This window comes from Ceratotherium simum, chromosome 10, assembly GCF_057802395.1.
Source record: "Ceratotherium simum simum isolate JZ-2026a chromosome 10, ASM5780239v1, whole genome shotgun sequence".
NCBI lineage: Eukaryota > Metazoa > Chordata > Mammalia > Perissodactyla > Rhinocerotidae > Ceratotherium > Ceratotherium simum.
The window spans coordinates 35,886,963-35,910,419 of record NC_141909.1 but is presented as its reverse complement, the minus strand read 5'-3'; the positions used below and the strand labels follow the sequence as shown (position 1 = coordinate 35,910,419).

The 23,457-nt window shown below is 37.4% G+C and overlaps 1 long non-coding RNA gene across 2 annotated transcripts; it reads right to left on the bottom strand.

The window, feature by feature from the left end:
• Nucleotides 1-1,481: 1,481 nt before the first annotated feature.
• On the bottom strand, nt 1,482-21,027 carry LOC147916094 (uncharacterized). 2 transcript variants are annotated; one of them, XR_015553343.1, is made up of 4 exons: nt 20,872-21,027; nt 10,701-10,814; nt 7,372-7,477; nt 1,482-1,699 (listed from the first exon to the last, which is right to left on the bottom strand). It is a non-coding gene; the product is annotated as an uncharacterized LOC147916094 (long non-coding RNA). The 2 variants fall into 2 exon arrangements; XR_015553342.1 differs by lacking the exon at nt 10,701-10,814.
• Between the last annotated feature and the right edge of the window lie 2,430 nt (nt 21,028-23,457).

Sequence of the window (23,457 nt, the reverse complement as noted above, 5' to 3'; positions counted from 1 at the left end):
ATGTTGCAAATTATCGATGTGAAAAACAGAATGCAAGCTAGAATGCTGAAAGAACGATGACAAAAATACCAAATTTTGGCTGCTACTAAAAAAAGAATATTATACAATGTATGTTAACATCTCTATTCTAAAAAGCGTTTTGAACGTAAAGATTTCTGTGATTTCATTTCACTTTCATGGGTCTACTATACCTTAGATAGTGATTAGTTTCAATCAGGATTTTAATTTTTCCAAAAGCTGTAATTCCAGCAGAAAACATTAACAGGGATTTATCTTTGTGAATAGAAGGGCAAGAATTAAGTAGAATATATTTCATTGTTTTTCTGTCTTTTAGATACAAGCTAAGTTTTTATCCTTAGATAACATATAAAATGATAAACATATTTTTAAAAAAGAATATAAGAATTAGTACAAAATCATACTGTATTTTAATCTAAAAAAAGAAATATCTATTTTATGAGGTTAAAAGAGGGCAATTTTATTAACTGAGGGTTTTAAAAGATTCCTTTAGGTTATGTCAATAGTATAATAAGACTGATTTCTCAAAGCACCATACCTATGTATATGATTTCCAGGGGTAATAAATCATCTAACCCTTCCCTCAATATACATATACACAGATTTTGCTGGTAAGAGGTCTATTTAATTACATTTCAAGAAGCATAACAGGGAGTACAGTCATTTAATGTATAGTATGATACCATAACCTATCCCATAACCTTATTTCTAAGTACAATTTAAACTAGGTACATGTACTTCACAGTATTGCTGTCTTACAGACTTTCAGTCTCCAGTGGAAAGGGTGAGGGCTTAGATTGATGCTGAGACTCAGTAAACATGAAAATAACACTGGATTAAGAATCACAATGTCTTACTTCAAAGTGCCACTTACCAGCTCTAAAACCTTTTTAGACCCTTAGTTTTGTCATCTATAAAATGGCGATGACTCTTGTCTGATTACTGCAACCCTAATCACTATTGGATGAAACTTTCCTTGCATCAGGCTTTGCTGACAGGGCATTGAACAGGATAGATGTAGTCTCTTCACTCACCCAAGCCCCCCTAACTGGGGATCCAACCAACTAAACTTGTGATCACCATGCTGTGTTAAGAACGAAATGAGGTAACGGGTATGAACACACTTTACAACTGTTACAACAACAGTATAACACTTTACAGCATTATACTGATTGGAATGCTCAGTATTTGGGGATTGATTATGGAAAAGAAAATCCTAGCTGAGTACAAGGAAGGGGGCCAGTTACTATTAGGTGGGAAAATGCCTTAATGTTCTGAGTCATATTTATTGAATTATTTCCTGTCAACAACTTTTTGAATTATTTCCTGTGGTGAGGATTATGTTGTCAATGTCCATACACTAGATTGTTGTGGTTATCTCTCTCTTCCTTAAATTAGAATCTTTTCTAGAATGGGACAAAAAAAAAAATGAAGAAGAAGAGAAACTGGAAAATGATCTCTTTTATCACCACGACTGAATTCAAAAGAGAGTCAGAAGAAACATGAGTCACATCACTGCTCCTTTCTCAGGCTTTATTTATTTGTTTTTTCTTGGCCCTTCATCAGCTGTCTCTTGGTCCTCAGAGTCTGGCGCTTCTGAGTTCAATTGCTCAGTGGCATTTCCTGGAGAACCTTTAAAATGTCTCCCCATGGTCATTCTTTTCCTTTGTCACTTCTCTTGCTGCAAAATAAAATTCCCAAGAGCTATCAGAGTGTATTGGACAAAGAAATCATTGTCAGTAAAGTGATAATAATGATTAATAATAATAACAAATATTCTCCCATTATTGTAATCCTTTTTCCTTTTTTACCATAATGAGTTATCTTGTTTGGTAAACAATACTATGTTTGATCAATGTCTACAAAAACCTTTAATATTTAATAGATCTTGTAGGAAGAATTCCTTCTAGAATTTCAGATTTCAGTTGCCTATTTATTGGCAAATAATTTTTTCTAAGGCTCAATTTCTTCTTCTGTAAAATGGGAACATTGATAACTTTCAAACGGCTTTGTGAAAAATAAACGATAAAGTGGATATAAATGCATTTTGTAAATAACAAAGTGCGATGCAAACCTAAGTTACTTTCGCTCAGCAGACATGCTCTCCTCTACACCCCTAACCACTCTCTCATCCTTTCTTCACCTGGCCAACACCAGTAGACTATTCTAAACCCTGTGGTCAGTGCTTTGAAAAGCATCTGTAGTTGGGGCTGGAGTTTACGCCCACTGTTTCCTACTTTGCTGAGAAAATTGAAGCAATTGGAAGGAAACTTCCTTAGCCTTTGCCATATTGATCACCTACTGGTATCTGCACCCACACACTCTGCTTCCTGCTCGTTACCACAGATGAACTACCTCTGCTTCTGTCTAGAGCCAGAACAACACTCCACGAATCCTCTCTCTCTTCATCATCAGTGTGTCATTCTCTACTCCATTCCCATCAGCAAGTAATATCCTTATGTAATTTCTCTTACGCTAAAAGAATCTGTTCTCTTGATCTTTTCTACTCTCAGCAACCACTCCATTTTTCTGCTCCTCTTGAGGCAAAATTCTGTGGAAAAAAGTTGTCTTTTTATTTTGTCCAATCGCTCTCCTCCCATTCTCTCTTAAACTTGCTCCAATGTGACTTGCATCTAGTGAAACTTGGTGACAGGCCGTGTTGCTGAATCCGGTGTCAGTTCTCGGCTTTCACCTCCCTGCACTGTGAGCAGCATTTGACACGATTGATCGCTCTTTCTTTCTTGATGCACTTCCTTCTCTTGGCTTTCTGTACATGGAACTGGTTTTCCTTCCACTCTGCTGCTCTCTTGCCTTCTCACTCTCCTTTGCTCTTTCTTTTCCCCAGACTTCTTAAGGGTGGAGCACAGGTATTGCACTCATTTCTTCTCCATCTACACACGCTCTTTTGGTATTTCCCATTTCATGGCTTTAAATACCACCTAGATGCCAAGACTTCCAAATTTCTGTTTCCCTTCCACACCTCTCTCCAAACTGATAAATCGAACTGCCTCCTTGACATTTCCAGAGCGTTATATAACAGACATCTCATACTCAACAAGTCCAATTCAGAACTCTTGATTGTATCCTGCCGTAAACCTGTTCATTCAGCAGCCTAATCCATCTCAAGTGATGGCAACTCCGTTCTTCTAGTTGCTCAGGCTAAACACCCTTGGAGTTATCCGTACCTCCATTCCCTCACTCACGCCTTACTTCCTATGAATCAGGAAATACTTCCAAGTCTATCTTCAAAATAGTCTGTGAATTTAGTCACTTCCCATCCCTCCGCTGAGACCATCCTGATTTGAGCCACCATCATTTCTTGCCTGATTTGCTGTAATAGTCTCCTACCTGGTCTCATTTCTTTTACTCTAGATCTCCTACGGTGAATTCCCAATATAGAAGGCAGAGTGACCCTGTAAAACGTAAGTCAGATCATGTCAATCCCAGGCTTACAACTCTGCAATGGCTTCCCATTTCTTACAAAGGCCAAATTCCTTACAGTGGCCCATGATACCTATGATCTGGTATCCCAGCTCCTCTCTGAATTCTTCTCTGACCTCACTTAACTCTGTTCCAGTCACACTGACTTCCTTGCATTTCTTGAGTATGCCAAGCAGAATCCCAATTTAGGAGCATTTTACCAGTTGTTCCCTCCGTCTGATTTACTTGTCTCACAGATAAGGCTAATTTCTTCTCACCTCCAATTTTTGCTCAAATATCCCATTGTTAATGAGGCCTACCCTGACAACCACACTTATGACTGCCCACTCCATTCTCTTTACCTTCATTTACTTTCTTTTCCTTTTCTCATAGCCCTTTTCACCTTATATCATGCCATATAAGTTTTTTATGTTTATTATGTTTATTGTTTATGGACTATTTCTACCTGCTAGAATATAAGCATGATGTGGCACAGAATCTTTGTTTTGTTCACTGCTGTATACTAAAGGTCCTGGAACAGTGCCTGACACATAGTAAGCACACAATAAATGCTTTTGAACAAAAGGAAGGAAGGAAGGATCTGTTATAACAATGTGTCCTGTATATTAAATGGACTTCAACAGTTGTTCTCAATCACTCTATTGTTAATTCCTTCAAGGACAGGGGTTTTTCATCTCTATATCCCCTTGAGTAAATGATGGAGTAAACAAGAAAGGAGAGAAGATGGATGTTGATTGCTAATTACACAACTACTCTTAAAATATTTGGATGCTTCTAAAAGAGTCTGGGGATTATATTAACACAGCCCTGAAGGAAGGAAATTCACACATAGTAAATAACAGTATAGGACACATTTGTTAAGGCAAAAATAATATAACATTGAAAATACTTGGGCATTTTTCATGCTTATAAGACACTAAATTTATGTTTAAAATTTTTTCATCAATATTAATAATACAATTCAGTAGATATAGATGAAATTTTACACAAGATAGTCATTAATTTTTACAGATATCATCTCATAATGACCTTGGAAAATTTGGTCTCCATTGTTATTGGACAAAATTTTATAATGTAAAAGTATTATGCTATATGTCAAGTTAGCTTTCGATTAAGGTTAATATTACTGAAATAACTACATCTGCTTTCCTCTCACTGTGATGTTTATCACCTAATAAAAATGCTAAAGTTACCAAGGAAAGATGTTTAATTTGTTCTCACTGCTCAGTTGTATGTTGCATCCTATTTTGTAGTAAATGGCATAATGTCCCAAGTGGGCTGCCATACTGTCAGATACATTATTTATACATAACATTACTGGTTAATCAATGAACAACAAATGCAGTAGCCTTTTCTTTCCTTCTTTATTTTTAAAGTGATAGCAAGGTAAAATATGTAGAAAAATATTCCATTATTCTGATATTAAATAATCTTTGATGATTAAAAAAGTGAGGTCTACAAATATGAACATAATAATTAAACCACATGCCCTAATGCATTCCAATGAAGAACAAGTAACTAGTCAAATTTAAATATGGTTGCTTCTTTTTCTAGCAAAACATGGAGAAAGTACCTTTTACTATAGATTGCAAATTACTAAATAAATAAGATTTTCCCATAAAGGGATGTATAAAACTCACCTTAGAAAAAATAAATTAAAAGGGCCTTAATAGGCCATTTAGAATCATACATTCTATGTCAAACTATGTAATAAGACAGCAAACAAAGGAGTAATAGGTACACATGGAAAAAATACCTCAAAATCTTATTGATAGTTTGGCAATGAGTTAAAATGTGTTCAACTTCAATTCATATATGGACAAAACTTCAGCTCTGTCTCTAGTTCCTTCCACACTTACATTTTGTGGTGAATAAGGCAGCATAATTGGGATACATCTGCCTTGTGTTCAGGCATTCTTCTCTTCTACAAGAACTAGTACTATAAAGTTAAAACTATAAAGTTAAAACTTTATAGTATTATAAAGTTTTCAGTGGGGAAGGTTATAACAGGTTGTTTAGCTTTTTAAAAAAAATTCTATTTATTTGTGGAAGAATGAATAGGAAACGAATAGTAAAAATTTAATTGTATAATATAAAAAAATAATAGCAATAATATTTTTAAATAGAAAAAATGAGATTGCATTCTTTGAGCTATATAGAAACAAACATATAAACAGATATCTAGCTGGATTCTCATAGTACAGGTAACCTCCTAATGTGAGAAGGGTATGGAAATGTCCAATTTCCAAGAGGAAGCCATGTGCCACACCAGTACATTTGAAAAAAGAAAAGACAAAGAAATACAATATATTATCACTGAAATACAAAATATATTATCACTGATAACCTGTATATTGAGCCCCACTATGTGCAGGACATTGAAGTCATGTATGTACATCCTCTTAAAAGTGAATTTCAAGTCTCCTAATTTAATTAGGTATAATTCTCAAATGCATTGACATTTTTTTTTCCTGTGAGTATTATAATAGCTTTTAGAAGCCCATATTAAAAAAAAAGAAAGAAAGAAAAAAGAAAAATGGTTTGTTTTCACTTTAGCTCATTCTGTTGTGTTTTTATTAATAGAAGTTTCAGATCGATACCAAATATTCTGCTCAGTTCCAGTGATTGAATATGAATACATTATGTGCATACAAAAATAGTGATAATCTAAGTTGATACAATAGTTCATTTTGCATTAGTGTCCTAGATGGGACAATGTTAAGAAGCAATTTAAATGAAATTCATTTAAATGTCAGCTCTCATGCTTGCGATTTTTCTATAATTGGTTATTTAATTAAAATAATTCTCATAGTCATTAATTTAGACTAAAACTTGCTGTGCACTGACATGTTTTAATTACATGGTATTAACAAAATTGATATGCTTTAAAAAAGCATGGTTAAATTTTAAACAAGAATAAATTAGAAATCTCATAGATCATCCTACTTAGTGTATTTATGAGAAAGTCGGTCATTTTAAATGTTTATTGCAAATAAAGTCACATCATTATTGTGCACACGTTGCAGTTTATACCTCACATCCTTTAGAAAGATTTGATGCACATAGAGGGCTCCCATTCTTGAATGTCTTCAACAATGAATAAAGTAAACCATGTATTAACCGAAAACCACAAAACGACCCATGGACAGATGAAGAGTTAATGCTTATGGGATACAGAAGCTCATGGAGACCTTAGATATATAATTTCATACATAAGAAGATAACTTCAAATTTATATTAAAAGATTAAAAAACCAAATTATTTTGTTATAACCAATTTGTGATCATCCTTAGGGAGATAAAAGAAGTAGGTATATTGATTCAGTCTTATTTTTTTAAAAAAATTAGTTTCGCATTACATTTGTGAGGTTACATTTATGACCAGTCACATTCTCATTTCAGTCTTTGTCAAAGGACTGGATAAATATTTTACCCTTTTCAAATAGCAATTACAATCTTTGTCAGGAGTATGAGAAATCAGAATTTTAGTGTTTTCTATGAATTAGAAGACTTCTATATTGCTTTGACCTTTTTAATATTCTGTAATTTAATTGGATGGACAGTCTACTTTTACCCAGGATTGCCAGTCTTCCTATTTAACAAACTTACTGACACAAAGCACCATTTTAAATGACTGCTTCTTCTTTGTTCCCTTGTAGAAGCTTTTGAACATTCCTTTTACCAATGAACATTTTTCCATTTTCTTTTGGTCAGTAGAGATTTAAAAATTCTTGTGTGGCCAGCTGGATTCCATTACGCCGTTTGTGTTTTGAACTTCTGATAGTTGCAGAATTAAGTTCCTAATCCAATTTCTTCACCTTTGCTTGGCTATAGTCTAGAACCATGAACAGAGAAGCCCATGGTATGACACCCAGGGTGTAACATAAAAGAAAGGGGAAGGTGTTTGCTTTACCTTAGCTCAGCCTCTGTTTATATGTCTTTAAACGCTGGCTCCAACCAGGGTACATCTGTTATTTTGGATTATCTTCATTATCAGATTGGACACGGCATTGGTGGTCCTGAAGACATGGGAGGAGAAGAAAATAGTAATTACTCACCATGTTTGGGTTTTGTAACTTAAGTTCTATTTAGATTTATCTAAGTAGGTGAAAACTAGTTTACAGAACTCATTCTGATTCTCCTCTTCATTCTTACTTTCTCATTTGCTGTATGTTTCTTTCTTATTCTAAAAATTACAAAACTCCCACATTATAAATGGGTTGGTAAGAAGAGAAAAGAAAAGGATCATCTTGGTTTTCATTACAGACAGTTTTAGGATTAGAGAGGTAGGAGTAGGTATACTTTCTCTCCTCCCCATATTTTTCTATATTTATTGTGAAGTGAATTGATTCAGTTTTCAATATGATTAAAAATGCCAAATTAACCTGATGATGAGGAGAAGCTGTTAATACATTGATGCATATTTGAATAGTGCCTGACTTACAGTAGTTGCTCAATAAATAGTGGTTGAATGAAAAAGTAAATGACTGAATATAATGATAATAAGCACAAAATTCCAATTAGGTCTTTTAACATAGATGGGAGAATATAATTATTTCCAAAAGTCAGAAACTAGCAGATGTAGAGAGAAGCCCACAAGAACTTAATCTCTATAGATTTATTTTTCCTGATTCACAGTGGAGATGCTATGATCCATGATCCAGGTGTGCTGACTCACTGCTTAAATCTTTTCATCCCCAGATCTTTTCTGGTTCTCTCACAATGCTATTAAAATGTAAAAAAAAAAAAAAATCCCCTTATTAACCTGTTTTGTAATTTGAGCTTTTAGCACAACTGGATCTCTTCAAGTCTGGCACACAGACCGGTATAACAGTTCCTTACCCTAAAATTTGCAATATGTTCATTTTGGGTGAGGATCAGGAATGAGACGAATTTTTATCTTGCCAAACTCTCTTGAGGACAAGAATTCATGAAAAGCAGTGAAACAGCAGAGATTTGAATCCTGGCTCTGACACCTCTCAGTTCCATGGCCTTTAGCAAATTATTTCTTTGGGAGCTTCTTCATATTAAAAGCTGTTAACTCTCTAATACCTTCCTTTGTAGGGTCAACAATTGGTTACTATTACTATTCTGATTTTTCCGTCTCTTTATTAAAATTCTTTTTGCAATCCTAATGCTTTCCCTATCTGCCTTCCCTTTGATTCCCTAGAAGAGTGAAGAACCCAAGTGGACTAGCTATCCAGTCGACATGGGCAGTGTTCCAGCTCAAGTCCAGACATGCCTGATGGTGCTGTCACAGCTGATGTGAGACTCAACCACGTGAGCCATGATTAAACACGTCATCTGGAAACCACTCCCATGCATAGGAGACAATATTTTTTTTAAACTAGAACATTTCCTTTAAATTGTGAGTCCATGGTTTTGACTGGTTAGTAGTGATGAAAAAGCACAAGAATATTGACTCAGGGTATTGAGAATCATTCAGAAGGTCACGCCATCATTATAGAATCTGAGTATCAGGATCATGCTAGGTGAAATTAAAATGTGAATGGGAAATAATAAAGAGTGCACTAAAACCCAACACAGTATCTACATGAATATTTTAGGGAAAAAAATGAAACAAACTTTTTTGTCAAATCCAGGAATTCACAAACAAAAGACACAATTTAGCCAGATGTTTAGCAAAAATGTACCCATCCATATTCAATTTTTTTGTGGTGGAAAATATACCCTAAATTTAAAAGAAAACCAATGTTTAATCTTAGTTCCATATCACTTTATACAATAGGTGTACCCCTATTGATAAAGTGACTCTTTAGTAAATTGAATCTTATTGTAACATAATCACAGTCATCTGCACACTTGGTACAATGTGAATAATTCCTCCCAATTTATGTTTTGTAATAAAAAGATTTTAATATGTTTGATTTTTACAAAGTGCATCAGATGATTAAATTAGTGGTAGTTTACATTAAATAGGGCTGAGTTGTAATATGGATCAGCAATGGACTCCCATCTTACCTATATATTCAAGATCCTGCAATTTTTGACTTTCTGTTCAGTGTTCCTTTACCTAATTTTTCCTCTTGTATTTTATGAATAGTGGGCAGCAAAGATGGAGAGACAGTGATAGTGATTAGAATGAGATAACATAATAAACTCTAGTAGCTTTTCCTAACAAGTTCTTGGTGTTCTCACCATATTGAAGAGGTGCCAAACTCAGGATCATTACATCTACAGATTTAGGGATGCATGTTAAATAGTTTAAATTCAATATCCCACATAACTGATTTTTTTTTTTAATAATCATGGATAACCACAAAACATAGAAAGCTTCTGGAGATGGACCCAAATGATAAACAATCTAATGGAAAAATGGGCAAAGGATAAGAAAAGATAATTCACAGAAAATATTTATGTTATAATATACATAGAAAAGATGTTCAATGTCACTAGTAATCTGAGCAATTAAAATCAAAATATTGAAATGACAGTTTCTGATCCATTAGACTAACAAAAATTAAAAATATAAATAATACCCAGTTTTGGTGAGGATATGGGGAAACAGGCCCTTTCATCTGCTTTATTGGCACTATAGATCAAAATTTTTAAATGTGGATATATTTTGATCTAGCAATTTGACCTTTAGAGATCTATTCAACAGAAAATATTCACCTGTGTGCACAAAAATACATGTGCAAGGTTGGCCAATGTAGCATGTTCAGCAATTTTATAGCCTCACAAATAAACAAAGGAAATCATTTTTGGAAGTTTACTACGTTTATATAACATTGTGAGGAAAAAGAACACATTGGAAGATTAAATGATTAAATCTGGGTTCTTGATTTAGAAGTTGGGAAATATTAGGTAATGGCATACATAGGAAATTTTTTAAAAGATTGCATTAAAAAAATTTCCTTGCAGGGGCCGGCCCCATGGCGTAGTGGTTAAGTGCATGCCCTCCACCGCTGGCAGCCTGGGTTAGGATCCCAGGCGCGCACCAAAGCATCGCTTGTCAAGCCATGCTGTGGTGGCATCCCACGTAAAGTGGAGGAGGATCAGCACGGATATTAGCTCAGGGCCGGTCTCCCTCAGCAAAAAGAGGAGGATTGGCATGGATATAGCTCAGGGTCGATCCTCCTCACACACACACACACACAAAAATTTCCTTGCTCATTAAAATTTTGTTTGCCAACTTCCAGGTAGCAAAAATTATGGTGTTTAAAATTATTTCTGGGACATCTGGAATTTTTCCTGTAAGTTCTATAAATGCAGTTTTACCTGTGTGAGTAAGGACCTTCTGCATTCCCCAGTTGTGACTAGCAAAAACATTTGCCAATTTCATCAAGCAAACTTCTCCATTCTGGCCAGAAGATGACATTTCCTTCTCTTCCTCTGGAAAGATGGAAAGGACTTAGAAACTAATCTCTTTATTTATTCAAGAAAAATATATTACAAATGTACACCGTGTCTGTATACTCAGGTACATTCTAGGGATACACAGATGAAGACATTGTCTTGTCTTCAAGACATTCACAGTGTAGACACATAAATAATCATATGTATAACTGGCCTGACCAGCATCATCCCTTAGGCATAAAAAAGCTTCTATCTTTGTTTATTCTTTCGAGTTAAAATCTTCTCAGATCCTATTTGCACAAAATATTCAAAATATTTAGTATCTCTAGGGGCCTCCAACCCCACCCACAAAACAGGAGAGGGTTTCCTCAGTCTAAAGGTACCAGGCCTGTTTCAAATTGCCTCTTCGAGAGGGAACTGGGGAACCTTCTCAGTTCCCTGGAGGGTCCCCCATTTTTGACTGCCATTACTTTTTTCTCCAACACATGGTGTCACTGTTCAATGTGGGTGGCTCAGCCCAGCTTGGAATCATCCCCATCAACTGATACCATAATGACAATGCCAGCTGCTGTATTGAGGCAGAGGTTTTCAGGGTGGAGGAGTTGAGGGGAAGTCTCTGCCACGTGGCTTCCAGGCTGTAGCTGCACTGGAGGCTTGTGTCCCTACGGTCAACTATTTAATCCCTGCTCTAGAGCTGTGCACAGATGGTTCATTGAGGGAAGTCGCTACAATCCTTTAGTTGTTATGACGGGTGTGAAGGGGGTTCTTATTATAATTTCCAACAGCTATCCTTGGCTTGGGTATCACTACTCCTTTAGATTCTTTCTCATGGCCACCTCTCCCTGGCACCAGTCTATCTTCTTTCTCTTTGACTCAGATCCTCAGTGATTTCCTGTCATACAGTGATTGACGCTTCCCCGCCCCTCCCGCCTGCCCTTGGGGGAAACTACATGGCCAGATTACATATGTAATAGGGAAAAAGAAATGGAGATACGAAGCTCAGTCATCATCTCTCTACTGAGCAATCCAGGCCAGGCCCCGGATGGAGAGAAACCGCCTCTGGGCAGAGGCTTCTGACAAGGGAGTCACACAGGCCTTAGGGAGGGTAGAAGCTTGGAAAACTGCAGTCTCAAAGCTTTGAGAAGGTTCTATTTTTGTAACAGTTGGAGATTTGAATTCACGTTTGGTGCACATGATTCCTTTGTTGCAGGGAACCACTGGAGTGAATTTTTCAGTTACTCAAAATTAAATAAAAAACACTTGAGGAAATAATATCTGTGGGTTTTCTTAGTTTAGTTAAAGACTGATTTTCTAGTTCAAGGATGCTCTTAAACTAAGAACACAGACGTACTTAACATCTATCAGTTAAATGAATTCAGGTTTTATTGCTATCTGCTACCACCCTTAGGCCTAGGGGGAAGACAGAAAGGGCTCCATGTGTGTGTTTTGTAGGATGATGATCGGGCACTGGATCTGCTTGTCTGGGCTGGGACGTAAAGAGGATCCTCCAGGTATATCAGCAAAGGCAAAGACCAGTGTGTATATCCTAATATGTCAGACTGACTGAGGGAATAGCCGAGAAGGACTTTTGGATGTCTACCTGGGTGTTACTGCAACAAAATTGAAACTAGTGCACTATAACTAAATTGTAGCATTCCTTTTATAACTTAGGGCCGATAACTTTTAGCTAATTCATCAGGCAATCTGGTAACCAAAGGAAGAAGATCTCATAAGGTTACCAGATTTAGCAAATAAAATACAAGAGCCTGAGTTAAATTTAAATTTCAGATAAACAGTAATTTTTTGGTATAAGAATGTCAAAAATATTGTATGAGATATGCTTATTCACTAAACAACTATTCATTGTTTATCTGAAATTCAGATTTAACTAGGTGTCCAGTATTTCTGCCTAGCAAACCCAGCCTCATTATAAGTCCCTCCAAAGAGGAATTTTCATAGTATTTTAAATTTAGTCAATAGTCATCCACTCAACACTCATTTCCAACCATTTTCTCCTCCGACTTTTTTACTTTTGGAGCCTGGAAACGTAAGCGCTCAATTTTCTTGGCCATCTTCTTGCAGGTAGCCAAGCGACTCAATTATGGCCAATCAGATATAGGAAGAAGTCTTCTAGAAAAAGCTTCCTTCTAGAATTAAAAAAGACAGTACTTCTTAAGGAAAAGACTTTTTGATCTTTCTACCCTTTTCCTGTCTGTGATCCCAAAGCAATGGCTGTAAGTGCAGCAGCCCTCTTATTATCATGAGGTGACAAGCATAAGGACAAATGTCTATACCTTGATGGAGAAACCCTGAGTCCCAGAAGATCATTGAGTCGCTTTATTCACCCTGGACCACCGATCTCCAGACTTTTTGTTATTGAATAGAAAATAATTCCTATCATTTAAAGCTGTTATATTTGAATTTTCTATTATTTGTAGATGACTGAAATCCTCACTGATTCCTCTTGGAATGCCTACAAATATAGAACTTTTTAGTTTTAAATAACCAAAAAATCAAGTTTGGGAAAGAAAGAGTGGTACCATGGGTAAACTAATTTGCTTTTCCAAAGATTCTCTGCAGCTAAAACTGGACAATGAAAGAAATCTGGTGTTCCCCATCAGATTCATAGAAGCTAATGTCTGAACCTCTATGGCTAGAGGTATATGGAGAGAAGCTTTTTTAGGAGAAACTTGGTGAGATCATAACTAAGAAAAGAGGGTCAAAAATAATGAAATTGTTTAAGAAACTGTGAAATTTTGGATATCAACAGAGCTGCTTCTGGGCCAACCAACAGATTGTGAACAGAGTTAGAGAAGAAGCTGTTCTTGGTAACTTTGCAAAGAATACACCACACCTCTGGCACTCAGAGTTGGTAGTTTGGGGGCATCCAAAGACAGCGTCTTCGGCATGGCCAGTGGCCTTCTCACAAGGGGTACTATCAGCAGGGGCAGAAGTGGGGCTTTGCAGGGAGTGATAAAAACATGCTAAAGCCTGAAAAAAAAAACCAGACATCGTGTAGTGAGTGAGGCTGTGAGACTGACAGGCTACCTTGTGAGCAAATGGGAGATGTTCCTTCAGGAACTCCAGTAATAACTGGGGACATTTTGAAATGCACTAAAGTTCACTTGTTCCACAGGCTGAGGAACTTGATCCTTTGCACGCGTGTGTGTGTCTATATTCTTTGGATAATTTTGCAAATTGCATTATAATCATTTTATGGAATGTCTGCTTCTCTTACTACTTTATTTCAGGTGCTGGTTATTACTTATCTGAGTTTTTGGAAAAGTCTCCTAATTGATGTTTATGCTTTCCTTCTTAACCTTTGCAAATCCATGCCGTACTCTGCTACCAGGTCATGTCAGTCCCATATTTAAAACCTTTCAATTATTCTCTTTTGCCTAAAGGGTCCAAGTTAAGTAACTTTCATAACATGTCCTTTGCTGCCTTTACAATCTGATCCTCCAACATTTCCAAAGTGCTCCCTTGCATTCGAGCTGTGTAACCATTCCCTGAACTCCTTATGTCCTTTCTTTCACTGGCACGTTCTTTTCTTACTGCATGGAATGCCATTTTTCTTTTGGCCTATTTCACTTCGACAGATTCTTCAAACACATTCACAAAGTGAATTGCTTTATTAAGTCTTTTCTGGGGCGCATCAGGAAGAATTAGTTATATCCCATGCCGTGCTCCCATAATAATTTGTGCACATCCCATATTGAACTCATCACTTAGGATTATCATTATTTGATTGCATATCTCTTCCATTATATCATGAGTTCTTTGAAGACAACTAATCTGATTTTGACCTCTTTTTAAAACCAGCTTCTAAATAGTAGGTGTTTAATAAGTTTTAATAATCATACCAATGAATGACTCATCCTCTTTAAAATGAACTCCGCATCAAGTCCTGTTATCTCTATAGGCCAAGTATTTCTCAATTTTGTTGGTTTCTCTTCATTCCAGCCACCACTACCATAGATTAGAACTTCATCAACTAGCTTCAGGATTATTTCCATAGTCAGTGCTTTTGTCTTCTTTCCATCAGAAGTTTTAAAAAGGGAAATTATTTGAGTAGATTTGTGGTTTCAGAAAAATAGGCCTGATGACTATGTAGAAATTGGACTGTGGCTGGTTAAGGAGGGAGAAAGCAAGCCAACCTGATTTCCACACAGTTGCCAGAGTCATTTTTCTAAAACCTACAATTCTGCTCACATAATTTCTCTTTTTAGAACACTTCCAATGGAAAATGATGGGCTAAGCTTGTGCTTCAATGTATCATTTCTCCCCTAGTTTTCTGTTGAGGTTACTAAATTCACATAGAAAAGGAAAAACCAGTGTCACAATTGGAACCCAATGCAGGGTTTTAGCCAATTACCTTGAGTTTGGTGTTTTCATTGAGTCGGTAGAGGTGACCCAGATAAACCACAGTGCTCCCTTGCCTACTGCCCCTCCACCTCTCAAGACACTAGAGGAAGAAAACAGAATCTTTCATCATCAGGTGCAGTCAATAAGATAATTACACCTCAGGTATTATTTAAGCCCTTGGTTAGAATCAGTAACACTTTAGCAACCAGTCTTGCTCAGGGAAGGTCAGCCTGCTGAGCTGAACTGATCTAAATCGACATGACTGGCAGAAAAGATCTAGCCCCACCATTCTGCCATGCCCTGGGAACCCTTGAGCCTGCAAACCATTAGGCTCTCCTCAATGGAGGGGCCCAACCTGCCACGTTGATTCCATCTAACACACTGGAACTGGAAGCTCTCCCAGACCACTTCCCTTGACAACTATCTATCTCAATTTAGAAAAACCAACCTTCTCATTCATTCACCTCCCGCATCCCTGGAAAGAAAATTGTCCGTATTTGCTAGCAAGCTGATAGTGACTAATGCTCAGAAAACACTACAAGTGGACCTACAGTACACAAGCAACAAAAGAATACACTGTTGCTAATGACACTGTTAATCACCATGAGAGCTAGCACTATTTGAACGCTTTCTATGTACCAAACACCGGCTGAGAGTTCTATGTATGTAATCATCACCACACCATGAGTTTGTCACTATTATTATCTTTATCTTACAGATGAGGAAACAGAGGTACATTATCCAGATAGTAAGTAGAGCTGGAACTTAAACCTAGGCTGTCTCACCAAATGGGCTGTACAACTTTCCTCTGGCAGTTGCATGCCTACATTTGTAGGTATGATCGAACATTGAAGACTCACTGGGTACATAATGGGAGTCAGAAACATTCAAGAGGGGGATTGATCTGCACAATTATATCAAGTGTCACCTACTGACATACTAATGGAGTAGGTAGACAAGAACTTGAAATGTCCACTGTTCAGTCTCAGTGACAATTGAAAGATTATGGTATTAACAGTTTTATTGATTGGACCCAGACTGCCACTTTGGAGACAAACTAAGAAACAGAAAGAAAAGACTTCATAGAACCAAAAACATAAAAATAAACCCTTTGGTAGAATTAGGGAATAGTGGAATGGGTGTGGTCCAATCAGAATTACTGATCCTAATATCCAACTTGAGAAATTATACCAGAGTGTAGAGGAAAAAGAAATGAACTGCAAATTATGAGAGAAAAGATAAGACGTAGACAATACATAAATGAGAGTGAAGAAAGAAAGAAAGACTTGAGCACAATACTATTTCCTGGACTGAAAGAACAGGTGAGACTTTAGATATAAAAGACTCAATAATGCCAGGCAATGATATTTTTTAAAAGCATATTTTTAAAAATCTTCAAGGAGGTACTCCAGCCCAATGAAAATTTATCATGATAAAATTTTTGAGATAGAAGAAAACAAATGATTAGGAACCTTGGTCAGCAACGAGACATTTTAAACCCTGAAATAACACTGCTGTTGTGTTTAAGATATAATGTAATATTTATGAAAGGAATCTTGAAATAGAAGTACATAATATAGGAAGAAAATTAGCAATAATCTGCTTCTAAATTTTCAACAAACCTCAGTGTTAGTACAAGATGAATGTAAGTTTGCTAAATTCTTTCCTTAAGGGAAGTGAATACTTGATTATTTAATTCATTATATTATTAAGCCACTTTTCTGTATGTCTCATTTCTTCTGTCCAAAATGCTCCTGCACAGGATATCCACATGGTCCAGGCCTTCACTTCAGTCTGGTCACGTCTCAGGTCATCAAAGAGGTCTGTCTGAATTCTCCATCCAAAATAGCATTTCTCTTCATGGCCTATCCCCTTACTCTGCTTTGTTTTTATAGTACTTTCATCATATACACATATATGTATGTATTTTCTTTCTTTACTGGCCTCCATCAATAGAATGTAAGCTTTTGAGAGCAAGACTTTCTTTGTTCACTGCTTTATCCTCAATGCCTAGAAGAGGGCTTGGCACATATTAGACTCTCAATAAATATGAATGAACAATATATGAAGTGCTCCTATAAATCAATAAGAGCAAACCACTACTCCAATCCAAGAATAAATGAACGAAGACCGTGAAAGGGCCATTAAATAAGCATATGAAAATATAGTTACCTCCATTAATAACCAAAAATTGTAAGTTAAGTCAATGAAAAGATATTTCTATAGGTCTATAGAAAAGACTTTAAAGATTGATAATATTCTTCATTAACAAGATGTGGGGAATGTAAAATATATTTTTTAAGATCAATTTTTATGATCTATCAATATTTCTTTGATCCAGAAAATCCACTTCTAGGAATTTTCCTATTGAAATATTTTTACAATTCTATAAATATATAGATTTTTTTTTAAAATTTGCTACATTTTTATAAAAGTGAAAAATAAACTATACTAATCATATTTTGTAAACGGAGATAAAATATAGACAAAGATATAGAATGAGGTATATAGATATGTCTGTGGTATATAGAAAAAAATGTAAACTCGCCTCTGTGATTATCTCTAGAAGGTAGAATTACATGGTAATTTGTTTCCTACTTTAAGCATTTTTGTAATGTTTGAAGTTTTACAATAATATTAACATTCTATAATCAGTAAGAAAATATAAAAGACATGATTATAATTTTTAAAAGAATTCATGAACCAGTTTTCCCATTTCTGAAGCCTTCTCTGTAGAAGGTCTATTCACATTTTTTAATACACTACTGAGTTCCATATGCTGGTATCTCTTTCGGCTCGTTTCATCTGTGTTCATAAGTGGGATTACTCTACAGCTTTTCTTTTTTCTTGTGCTGTGCTAGTCCAGTTTGGATTAACATAGTTATGTTTATCTCATAAAATGAGCTCCTTTCCAATCATGCCTCATGCTGTGCTCAACGTATGATCTGATTGCTTGAAACGTTTTATAAAAATGCGGTCTTTTGCATGCCTCTGTGCCTTTGTTCATGATCTTCTCTCTGCCTGGCAGGTCCTTTACTGTCTTCCTGCCTTTGGACGCTTCAAATTATCTTTTGTGACACAGGTTAAATGTCCCCTCTTGTATGAAGTCTCCTCTACCATCCCCAGGAGGTTTCTTTTTCCTCTGATCCCAACTCATTTTATAAATAATGTCATCACCCAATAGCATTTATTACATTATAGTGTAATTATTTTTCTCATATTTGTCTCCCTGATCTGACTGGAGACTATTTCTCATTTATCTTTGCATGTCTAGCCCCTGCACACTATCTGGTTCATCATAGTTTTTCAATCTCAATGGATATCATGTGAATAATGCAAAGATACCCAGGACCACCTGAGAGTTTATGAGTTAAAAGTAAAAGTTCACCACTTCCTTGTTCATCCCTTTGAATGATTATTTAATTTTCCAGACTGATAAGGTCAGCAGTTACTGTGTTATAACAAAGAGTGAGGTGGGGTTTAATGTCATCTCTCCTCAGCCATCATATTCCTCGAGACCCAGAGAGGTTTTCCTGTCCCTGTTGAGACATGTTAAAATGTCCTTCATCCTTCAGTTCTTCCTTGTTACGTTCAATCGTGCCTTTCCGGCTGTTTATTTTTCTGGTTGCCCTTTTCCATAGGCGAGAACACTTTATGATTCTTGGTTCCTAGACCCAATCTCACTGTACATGTCTCTACTTGTCCCTCAAAAGCAAATACTACTTGGATCCAACGAAGAACCAATGAATATATAAGCTCAAATTAGTGTTATGAACATGGTCATAATTAACACAGGATCTGAGCAAGATCCTAGCTCTTCCTACTGAAGCTTTCATTTCTTAACAGTTTCACTGGTTTTCGGGGATTGTGTTTTTTGAGTTTCTGTATAATTTGCCTTTGCTTGGCTTTAATCTTTCCACACCTCAAACTATAAAGCAGGAGTCCTAGCCTGAACCTGAGCTGAAATTTAAATGTATCTGGGACCTCCAGAAGTGCCTTGTTGTTTACGTGTTCACTAAATGAGAATGAGGAGTGGTCTTGTTACTCATCTAAGGAAAGTTATAAGGGTTGTGCAGAGAAATATGAGGTCTGATTGAATATTTTGGTCCATACAAAATTTATGGATTAACCTGTAATCCCCATGGAAAGGAGGGTCCTTGGCAGAAGACAATGCTTCTGTGTGGATCTCTGTGAGACACGACAGCAACATAAAAGCTGCTTTGTGTCTGGAACACTGCACAGCTCTCTGTGGGTAGCAAGGGCTGCTGGGAGCAGAGCACTTCTGTGTTTGCAGCACTGTGAGTGCCCAGAGCCGGTATCCTTGGGACTACATCAGCTTCAAATAGCCAATCAAGTATCTCATGGGTTCCTTTATATTTATTTCTTAAAATATTTTAATTTAAAAGTGATGTCTATTCATTGTGAAAATAATGAAAAATACAGAAATATGTAATGAAGAAACTAACAGTCCCTCATAATTCCATGACCCAGATATAGCTATATACTTACAAAACTAGGTTGATTTTATATATGATATTTTGTTTGCCTTTCCTCTTACCATCATAGAACAGCTTTTTCAAGATTTACTGTAAGCCTGGTCTTCTTTAGAAACCTTTTCCCGAGGGCCTCCTCACCTCCATCCCAGGTAGAGTCACTATAACTATATTTGTCCCCCAATAGTTCAAAGTGCATTTTTTCTATTAAAAAATGTATAATAATTTAGTTGACCTATTTATTTATGGATATGTCCTCCTCTTAAAGATTGGAAGCATTTTCAATACAAGTACCTAACCCAATGTCTGGTACATATTAGACATTTATTAAGCTAGTTGAATAAATACATGAATAAGTAATCATAATTACTTTAGCCACAGGATAAATATCTCTTTGTAGACACTATATTAATAGCTTGATGATGTTCTATCATATGGATGTAACGTAAAGAACTCATTATTCTCCATTAGTTGGAATACTAATGTTACATCAAATTATTATTGTAAATAACATCGGCAGGAGATATTTTTGTATGTAAATTGACATCTTTCTGCATTTTTCTGAGTGTACAATAGAAGGTGAATTACTGGATTAAAAGGCACAAATATTATCCATAACAGAATTATTTTCCGAAAAGTCTGTATCATTTGACATTCCCAGCAATGTATAAGCTTCAATTTCACCTCATCCCTACCAATATTGTTTTATGTATTTAAATGTATATGCGGGCGGAGTCAAGATGGCGGTGTAAGCAGACTCGGAACTCACCTCCTCCCGTGGACACAGCCAATTTACAACTACTTGTGGAAAAATTACCCCTGAGACAGAACTGAAAACTGGATAAGAGGAACTCCTGCAACAACGGACAATCCTAACTGAGGTGGAAGAGGCAGAGACTCCCTTCTGGAGAGAAAAACGCTGCCTTCACAAGCCGCCAGCGTCACGGCCGCCGGGAGCAGCTCACAGGTACGCAGCCTCCCTGGAGGCGCGGGGCCCTGAGCCGGGGAGCGCCCCCTCTGTTGGCATTTTGTGGACCCAGCACAATCGAGACCAGCGGCATAATATCTGACTTTGCCTGCTACTAAAACATTGGGGAGCACCCCCAGAAAACCCGGTTCACAAAGAAACTAAAACTGGCTCTTAAAGGGCCCGTGCGCAAACTCACCCGTTTCAGAAAGCATCCTGAAATCACCAGAAAGAAAGGTGCACGGTGCTTTGGTGACAAGAGACTCACCTAATAGGCCCTGAGTGCATCTTGGTGAGGGGTGAGACCTCTCCAGGGACTGGGACATTGGCGGCGGCCATTGTTGTGGCCTGGTGTGAGCGTGCTGACACAGACGCCATTGGAGTTCTCCCTGAGGCCTGCTAGCCCAGGGTCTGCCCCACCCGCTAGAGCACCGATTTAATCCAGCTCAGCCAGGGCAGGCAGCCCACTCTAGAGACTGGCCCCACCCAACAACAAGCCCTCAGGCAACTTGTGGGCCTGCATAGATTGGTGACTGGATTCTCTGCAGCCTGGCAACTGGGCCGACTTGAGTGGGGCAGGGTGTACACAAGGAGAGGGTGGAGAGCGTGGGGCGGTGGCGGAGTGTGTGGGGCTCCCGCCGTGGAGAGACTGGGTCTGCTTGGGGAGGTTGGGGCGCTCACACAGGGCAGGACTGTGTTGACTGTGTGTGTGGACCTGTGGGCGGCAGGGTTTGTCAGCTGCAGAAGACTTGTGCTTCTCAAAGACCCACATAACAGGTTTGCCCCACCTTCAAAAGCCTGAAATGATTGGGTGCTCCTGTGCCTGAGGCCAGCCCCACCCAGCTGCAATCCTCAGAGAGCTGACAAGAGACCTAATAGGCTAGAGGCTTACAGCAATTGTAAGGCCCTGAGCCTAACAACCTGCCACGCTGGGGGCCTACTCACTTAAAAGAAATACTGCAACACAAATGTGGTATTAGAACTTGCAGCCAACTGTGCTGGGGCTCCCCACACCTGATAAAGAGACTGAAGGGCCTACAACAACTACAAGCAGCTGAGCATTACAACAGCTGGCCAGGAGCATAACTCAGCCTCCCTGGGTGCCTACAGGGAGAGCAAACAGGCCATAACAGAAGGACACACGTAGCCCACATATGGGTCACCCCTGGAACATTGAGAACTGAGGGAAGCACACTGGAAGCCTCCTAAGGCATCACTTACATAAGATCACCTATCCAAGAGCAGGAGACGTAGCTGACCTACCTAATACGTAGACACAAGCACAGGGAAAGAGGCAAAATGAGGAGGCAAAAGAATATATTCCAAGTAAGGGAACAGGACAAAACCCCAGAAAAGGAACTCAGTGAAACAGAAATGAGCAACCTACCCAACAGAGAGTTCAAACTAAGAGTGTTAAGGATGTTCACTGATCTGGGGAGAAGAATAGATGAACTCAGTGAGAATGTCAACAAAGAAATGGAAGATATAAAAAAGAACCAATCAGAAATGAAGAATACAATACTGGAAATGAAAAATTCATTAGAGGGACTCAAAAGCAGAGTAGAGGATACAGAAGAATGGATCTGTGAGCTGGACGAAAGACTAGAAGAAATTACCCAAGGTGAACAGGTAAAAGAGAAAAGAATTAAAAAGAGTGAGGACAGTCTAAGGGGCCTCTGGGACAACATCAAGCGCACTAACATCCGTGTTATAGGTGTCCTGGAAGGAGAAGAGCGAGACAAGGGGTCAGAGAATCTATTTCAAGAAATAATAGATGAAAACTTCCCTAACCTAAGGAAGGAAACAGACATCCAGGTACAGGAAGCACAGAGAGCCCCAAACAAGATAAACCCAAAGAGGCCCACACCAAGACACATCATAATCAAAATGTCCAGAATTAAAGATAAAGAGAGAATCCTAAAAGCAGCAAGAGAATGTCAAGTTACATACAAAGGAAACCCCATAAGGCTATCAGCTGACTTCTCAGCAGAAACCTTACAGGCTAGAAGAGAATGGCATGATATATTTAAAGTGCTAAAAGGAAAAAATTTACAGCCACGAATACTCTACCCAGCAAGGTTATCATTCAAAATGGAAGGAGAGATCAAAATTTTCCCAGATAAGCAAAAATTAAAGGAGTTTGTCACCAAGAAACCAGTGCTACAAGAAATGTTAAAGGGACTGATTTAAGGGGAAAAGAGAAGACCACAAATAGGAAAAATTATCTATTTCCATGATTAGAATGTAATGGATACAAATACACAAAAAAGAGGTTAGATATGATATCAAAAACATAAAAGGAGGGAGGAGGGGAGTTAAGAGTACAGCTTTCAGACAGAGGTCAAACTAAAGTGACCATCAATTCTGTATAGAAGAAGAAAGGAACAGAGAAGGACTACTAAAACACTGAGAAAAAAAAAAAAAGTTAAGAAATGGCAGTAAGTACATACTTATCAATAGCTACTTTAAACGTCAATGGACTACATGCTCCAATTAAAAGGCATAGGGTGGCTGACTGGATAAAAAAAAAGACCCATATATATGCTGCATACAAGAGACACACTTCAGACCTAAAGACGCTCACAAACTGAAAGTGAAGGGATGGAAAAAGATACTCCATGCAAATGGCAATGAAAAGAAAGCTGGGGTAGCAGTACTCATATCAGACAAAATAGACTTTAAAACAAAAACTGTAAAAAGAGACAAAGAAGGGCATTACATAATGATCAAGGGAACAATCCAACAAGAGGATATAACACTTGTAAATATCTACGCACCCAATGTGGTGCACCTAAATATACAAAGCAATTATTAACAGACATAAAAACAGAAATAGACAGTAACACAATAATAG